Source organism: Mesocricetus auratus, unplaced genomic scaffold, assembly GCF_017639785.1.
Source record: "Mesocricetus auratus isolate SY011 unplaced genomic scaffold, BCM_Maur_2.0 Super-Scaffold_100714, whole genome shotgun sequence".
Classification (NCBI taxonomy): Eukaryota; Metazoa; Chordata; class Mammalia; order Rodentia; family Cricetidae; genus Mesocricetus; species Mesocricetus auratus.
Genome location: NW_024429270.1, coordinates 795,025 through 802,556, shown reverse-complemented (window position 1 = coordinate 802,556; position 7,532 = coordinate 795,025).

Sequence of the window (7,532 nt, the reverse complement as noted above, 5' to 3'; positions counted from 1 at the left end):
TGGCGTAGTCATTGTTTCCACACACCCCATCGCTTATCTCAGCGACCCCGGCCCTTATATCTGTCTCAGCCAGCAGCACAGCCTCGCAGGAGACACGTCCGCGCTCACATTCATCTCCTGTCCTGTGTCTGCCTGGAGTCAGCCCAGAGAGCAAGCACCCGGAATGGTGGCATTTCTGTGTGCCTAACTAACCTGTTTGTCCAAATCACCCCACACCCTCTCCCTGGCCTCTTTCAGGAGTGTGACCCAGCATCCAGCCATGGAGATCTCACTTGAGTTGTGTGGTAACCAAGAGGGTTGAGGGCACAGGAACTCTGGGCTAAGTCAGGCCCAGCTCTTTCGGGGACAGACATAAAGTCAGCAGTCAACCACCTCGCTGGAGGCCTCATCGGGGGCTGGGTGAAAACGGAGCTTCCAGCAGGGGCCAACCCTGTGCCTGTTACATCACCGCCCCTGGGCATAATTGTCATGAAGTTCTCTAAGGGGAAACCCCTCTAGAGCAAGAGGCATGGGCTACGCCCTTGGTGGGGACTGTTCTGGCTGGCCAGGGGGCTCCTGAAGTTCTCTGGTTGGGAAGAAAGGGTCTCAAGTGAAGAGGGTGGTCTGAAGGGAGCAAATGAAGATGGATGGATAGATAGATAGACAGACAGACAGACAGACAGACAGACAGACAGAGATAGAGATAGAGAGAAGAATATATACACCTTAGAGTAAGGTTGCTATTTACCGGGAAGAAAAAGAACCCCCCACACCACCTGCTCGCCTCGCCCCCTGAGCCCCCGTCAGTGTTGGGGGCCACCCCACACATCCCTTGACCCCACCCCTGCCTGCCGGCTGCTCTCAAGCTCAGCACGCTGGGGGCCGGGCAGCGCTAGCATCTCCTGTCTGCTCAGGGTCAACCGAGGACAGTTACCCCTCCCTGCAGCCGGTCTACTGCCTCCTCTCCTGGGACGTGCTCCTTGGCACAGAGTAACCCTAGGCAGAGGTCTTCAGTTCCTCCCACCCCCCCAAGCTCTACCCATCTGACCCCTCTTATCACTCTGGCTTCCGAGACTCCTCCCCTCATGGGTACTCCATGGCGGAACAGGGCCTGGCTCAGCAAGGGCTCTGTCTCTATGAGAGACGGAGACCGCAGCTGGACAGGTGTGTGACGGGTCGGCGGATGTGTGCATGAAGCCACACGGTGGGCAGGAGGATGACGGTCGTCAGGGCAGACAGACGGGTGGAGGAGAGAGAGGGGGTAGCTGGATAACAAGGGGAAGACAATGAGCGGATAGGTAAACGCGTGGGCAGTGGAGCGAATGGAGGATAGCGGAGTGATGGATGGACACATGGATGCATGAGAAGACAAAGCACTGGGCAAGTGTGGGAACAAATGCACCCTCCACTTTTCCTCCTTAGATCAAACCAGATAAGTGCACTCTAGCTGGAGACTCCCCCAGCCAGCAGATGGCAATGTTGTGCCTCTCATTTGCCCTAAGCTGCAGTCCCTCAGCTGCGGGGACACCAAGAAAGGAAGAAATGTCCAACACTGGCCCCTGGTGGTCACTGTGGGAATGGCCACTCCAGAGCCTGGCTTCTGGAGTCTCAGCCAGGGGGATGCTGGTAATGGAGCTACAGAGCAGACTGATGCTGTGCCAAGAGGAGGAGCCACCAAAGGCTCTGAGGCAGTGCACTGCGGCTGCAGAAAACGAGGCACTGGCCCATTGCTCCATCACAACCCAAAAGACCCGCTCTTGCCTAAAAGGTTTGGAGGTGCCTGAGGAGAGCCAGGGATGTCAGAGACAGGTACCCAGCAATCGAGACAGCAAACCCAAGGTGGGATAGGTGCCTCACACCTTTCTCTCTCTGGTCTTTCACACCATCCCGAAGCATCACCAGGACAACCTCAATGATGCAGATATGAGAGTCCTCAAGAGGCTCAGAGGCGTGCCAAGGCAGGCAGGTGACAGCCTAGATTTGAGCCCAGGCTGCCTGGGATCCATGCCTGCACTTTCTGAGTCCTGCAGTATTACTGAGAAGAACCTTCTGGTTATCCTGGTGTAACCAACCTCCATGGAGAGGGCTGCCTGGGGGCTAACGCCCACCCTCCCCATTCCAATAAGGAAGCAGAGTCAACATCAGTGTAAGAAACGGTGTGGCCTGGGGTAAGCCTCTCTGTGTGCTTTGGTTTCCTCCGGTGAGCTAGCTGATACAGATTTATTTCACAAGTCTGTTGTGAAAAGCAAATGAGCTGATGAAATATTTATAGACAATCTGATGAATAGAAAGTCTTTCTTTGGAAGAAGAAAATAGAGCCCAGAGGAAGAAAAGCTTGGATTCTCAAAAGCAGAGATGTCTAGGGCAGCAGTTAAGAGTGACTGTTGCTCTTTCAAGGGACTTAAATTTCATTCCCAGCATACATGTCAGACAGCTCATAACCACTGGAACGCCACACCCGGAGGATGTGATGCCCTCTTCTGGCCTCCACAGGCAACTGCACTCACATGCACAGGCCAACACATAATAGTTACATAAGTTAAAAATTTAATAACAATCCTTTAAAAGAAAAAACAATTTCCTACTCCATGCTGTCTCTCACCACCTCTCAAAAACTCTGTGAAGGGCTGGGGAATCTAGTACTTGCACTTCGGATCCCAAGCACCATGGAAACAAAGGAAGAAGGAAAGGAAAAATGGCAGCCTCCGTGTCCACCCTCAAATAGACCGTAAATTCCTGGGTCTCCCCTGTCTCCCAGAATGCTGGGCCACTGCTGTCTTGCTTATATAACTCACTTAGCACGCTGTGTGTGCTTCTGTGAATCTGGTGTCCTGGCTTAAGGGGCACTGGGCTGTGTTCTCCAGGACTGTTGGCGCGTTGACTCCGTTCCTGCAGTGCGTGGAGCTGTGCTGACCAGCCTTCACGTGTGCGTGACATTTCGCGGTGTGGCGGGCACAGCTTGACGTTCCTAGGCAGGTGGGCTGTGTCCCACAATTCTGCAATCACAGACAATGCTGCTAGGACCTTTCTCGGAACCGTGAGCGTCCGTCCTGCTGGGATCCCAGGAGTAGAGTAGCCAGCATGAGCTTGTGCCAGGGTGTAGAGCCGATGAGTGGGCCGATTTGCTTCTACTACCTGCAAGGCTGTCTGGGTTTCATTTGGTCATTGATTGTTTGTCTGAGGAGTTTTGTGTGAGGATTGTTTTGACACAGGGTCTTACTACGCAGCCCTGGCTGTCCTGAAACTCACCATGTAGACCTGCTTTTAATTTTTCAGAGGTATTTTAGGGATTTTTGGTGGTTTTTGTTTTTTTGGTTTTTTAGTTTTTCTTCTTTGTTTTTGCCCTCTTGTGTTTTGTTGGGTTTTGAGGCCTAGTCTCACTATGTATCTCAGACTAGCTTGGGATTTATGATCTTCCTGCCTCGGCCTCCTAAGCGCCGGGATTACAGCCTCCACCACTGTGCCAAGCTGAGCCTGCTTTGTTGTTTCTGCTTTGTCTCAACAATAAAAGCAGTCTGGCCTGGAAAGGATAAAGGAAAATATCAAACACCGCTGGTCGCGTGACCTCCTGATCAGGGATCTTTCTTGGATGTTATACCTGAACAGCCGGTAGTGTGGTCCACAATGGACTGCAAGAATGATTAGCCCTGCTCCTTTTTGGTGGCTAAGAACAGTCTCTCCAAAGACCCATGCAAATTGCACCCATCAGTCCTGGCAAGATGGAATCTGGGGGACAGCCCTTGTCTTCCATCCACAAGACCCTTTCTCACCCATCACTCTGTTTCATAAACTACTGTCATCATCATCATTCCTGGGCAGCAGTGGATGGCCTGGACCTTGAATGGTCACATGTCTGTCTATACAAAGTGCCTGGGACCTTGAATGGTCACATGTCTGTCCATACAAAGTGCCTGAGCCCCTTACCCTCTTACTCTTACCACACCCTTGCCAACATTTAATAGTATCAGATTTTGTCAGTTTGTGTAGGATGGTGTCTTCTGGTGGCCTTGACTTCCTTTTGCTTCTTGGGAGCACTGTATCCATGTGTCTTCTTTCTGAATTTGATCTTAGTATCACTTACCTTCTAACAGTTAAGTTTAGCCCATTTATATTTAATATAATTATTGATACATTTGAATGAGTATTTACTATACTGCTATATTTTCTATTGGTCACACTTTTTCTTTTTATTTCTTCCCTTAAAAAAATAAACTGAGGGACTGGAGAGATGGCTTAGAAGTTAAGAGCACTGGCTGCTCTTCCAGAGGTCCTGAGTTCAATTCCCAACACTTACATGGTGGCTCACAACTGTCTGTAAGGAGAGCTGGTGCCCTCTTCTGCAATGCAGGCAGAACACTTTACATATAATAAATAAATAAATAATAAACTGAGCTTTTGTCTGGAGAGATGGCTCAGTGGTTTAGAGCATTTGCTGCTCTGCAAAGGATCAGGGTTCAATTTCCAGCACCCACATGGTGGCTCACAACCACCTGTAACTCCAGTTCCAGGAGGAATCTGATGCCTTCTTCTGGCCTCTATGAGCACTAAGCACTGATGTACACAGACATACATGCAGGCAAAATACCCATACACAGGAAATAAGAAGTTAAAAAAAAACAACTAAGTATTACTTATTTTATATTCCTATACTACTTTTTCCTTCCCCCAGAATGAAATGCATATCCTTCAGTTTTATTTTAATTGAAGTCTTGCCACGTACATTTAAACAACAACATGTAGTTGTATTAGCTCACTATACATGGTCATAACAAAATACACACACAAGTCTGGGTGTTTTGCACAAAGCAATTGATTTAGCTCATAGTTTGGGGGCTGATCTAGCCTCTGATGAGAGGCAGTGACAGGAAGGTGCTTGTAAGAGATCACATGATAAGACGGGAAAGGATGAGAATCAGAGTTTACTCGCTGGAGAACAATAACCTGTTTGGACTTGCTGATGCCTGGCTACCTGTGATCCTAGCACTGGAGGCGGTAGCATGTGGACCAGAAATTCAAGGCCAGGCCAGGCAGGGTAGTCTATGTCTGTAATCACAACCGACAGAGGCAGAGGTGGGCAGATCTCTGAGTTCAAGGCCAGCCTGGTCTACAGATGGAGCTCCAGGATAGCCAGGGCTACACAGAGAAACCCTGTCTCAAAGAGAGGGTGGAAGGAGGGAGAGAGGGAGAGAGGGAGGGAGGGAGGAGGGGAGGAAGGAAGGAAGGAAGGAAGGAAGGAAGGAAGGAAGGAAGGAAGGAGGAAGGAAGGAAGGGAGGGAGGAAGGAGGAAGGAAGGAAGGAAGCCAGCCTAGTGAGTTTGAGTGCAGCAGGAGCTAGGTGAGACAATGACAATGACAAAATAATCCACTCTCTTGGGAATCAATTAGGGCTCCACAGACACTGTATGAATCCCTGTCAGGCCAGGTCTCCACATTTCCTTCCACTAGCCCTTTCGGCCAGAATCTGCCACACTGGGGACCAGGCTTCTGTCATGTGATCTCCGGGAGAACACACTAAAATCCTACACAAACCACTAACATCGATGTCTTGACAACCTAACAAGCGCCTCTGACCACTGCGGCACTCTCCCCTCTCCTGACTTCCGTTCTGTCCTCTGGTATTTCAGGTCTGTCTGTCTTCAGCATCACAAATGAAGACACTATTTCACGCACGTGACTGCGACTGGCCTTGTTACACCCAGTTTCCCATGCTCACCATTGTGTCCCAGGGTGCTCTTCTAGAGTCACTTTCCTTGTGAGATACACTGTTGCTGAAATCCCTTTAGATTGCCCTCAGCCTTTGTTTACGTTTAAATGTTACACAGAACATATTTTCCTTTGTGTCTTAGTTCACGGAAGGGCTGTTTGCAGCCGGCAATTCTAGCTAAACTTTCCTTGTTCCCCTCCCTCGGGGATGGCTTTGCAGTCTCCCGGCTGCGGTGGCTGTCTTCCCTTACTCCACCTCAGCCTCTTCAGATGCGCAAAGCTCAGCTTCATTGTCGCGTGTCCTGCTTGAGATGCGCCGTGCTCCCCGTGGGTCTGCTTTGCCTTGTTCCCGAACACCTGGAATTGCTGTGTCTGTCCCGTTCCCTTCGTTCCTTGTGAGATTTTCTGATTCTGCTCTCTGTGCCTCTGTCATTCTTCCCGTATTTCGTGTCATGCCCCTGTTGCCGTAAAAACATCTCCCAGCTCACTCCTCCATTCTCCATGGGTTGTTTGTTGAATTTTGGATTTTAGAATTTTCATTTCTAGAAGTTTCGCATTGCTGCTGTTGGTACTTCCCCTCCTCTGTCTCCTCCCACCCTTCTCCCTCTCCCCTCGCCATCATTTGTCTCACGGATGCGCACACCCTGTCATGGCAGCTGGTATTTCTGTCAGTATCCCCTGTGGCCTCTTGGTGCCCTTCCTTCCCTTTCTGTGGCCTGCCCCTCACCGTGGCTCACACACCTGTGATTTAGGAAGACGCACTTGGAGCCTTTTTGCTTGATCGTACATTGCAACTCCTCCTGACCCAACCTAGGGACTTGTTCCTCCAGGTTGAGACCACTGCTCTCTTCCAGAGGGTTTCCCAACCCAGGACCATCCCAGCTCCCTGGGAGCTTAATCTCAAAGGTGACTTCCCATCCTCCATACCACTAGGTTCCCCAGAGCTCACTACTACCACATGGAATTGCTTTAAGAAACCCCGCCCCTTGGGGCTGGAGAGATGGTTCAGCAGTTAAGAACACTGGCCGCTCTTTAGGAGACCCTGGTTCAATTCCCAGCACCCACATGGCAGCTCACAACTGTCTGTAACTCCAGTTCCAGGGGATCCAACATCCTCACACAGACATACATGCAGACAAAACACCAATGTACATAAAATACAAAAAAAATAGATTATTAAAAGAAAGAAAGAAACCCTGCACAGAAATGACCAGTTCGGGTCAACTCACTGGCCCTCTCCTGAACCCCCACGCCCAGCACCCAGCACCCATCTGATGAAACCAGGGTTTCAGCCCCCACTTCTCACTCTCCCTTATGTTTCTTCACAGTGCGTGCTACCAGCTGTCATATTTTATATCCATTTGCTAAACTGCTACTTGCGGGCTACCCCCGCACTAGAATGTGATGACTTGTTCATTTATATATCCTTAGCAACTAGTGCAATGCCCAAAATATAAGTGCTAACCCATTATATGATGGATGAATGAGCAAATGAGACGCAGCACCTGTCTCCCAACACTCTCCGTCTGGCAGCTGAGCCAGACAGGGACAGTTAATTACAAGACGGAGAAATAACTTCTGCTGTGGGGGGAAAGGAGTGTGGAAGAGAGAAAAGCTCCTTCCAGCCTGGAGGACAGGGCCTTCTCTGCTGGGGCTGGAGGGGGCTAGGGATGGACCAAGCTGAGATGCTAAGGATGCGTAGCCATCATTCCACAAACAAAAGCCTTCGGGGAGAATGTTTCAGAAAAAGACCTGACCAAAGACAAGAAGGATGCTATCTGGGGAAATGAAAGCTGTTTGGTGCGGCAAGATTGCAGAAGGGAAACTGGGCTGGAGAGAGGCCACAGGTCA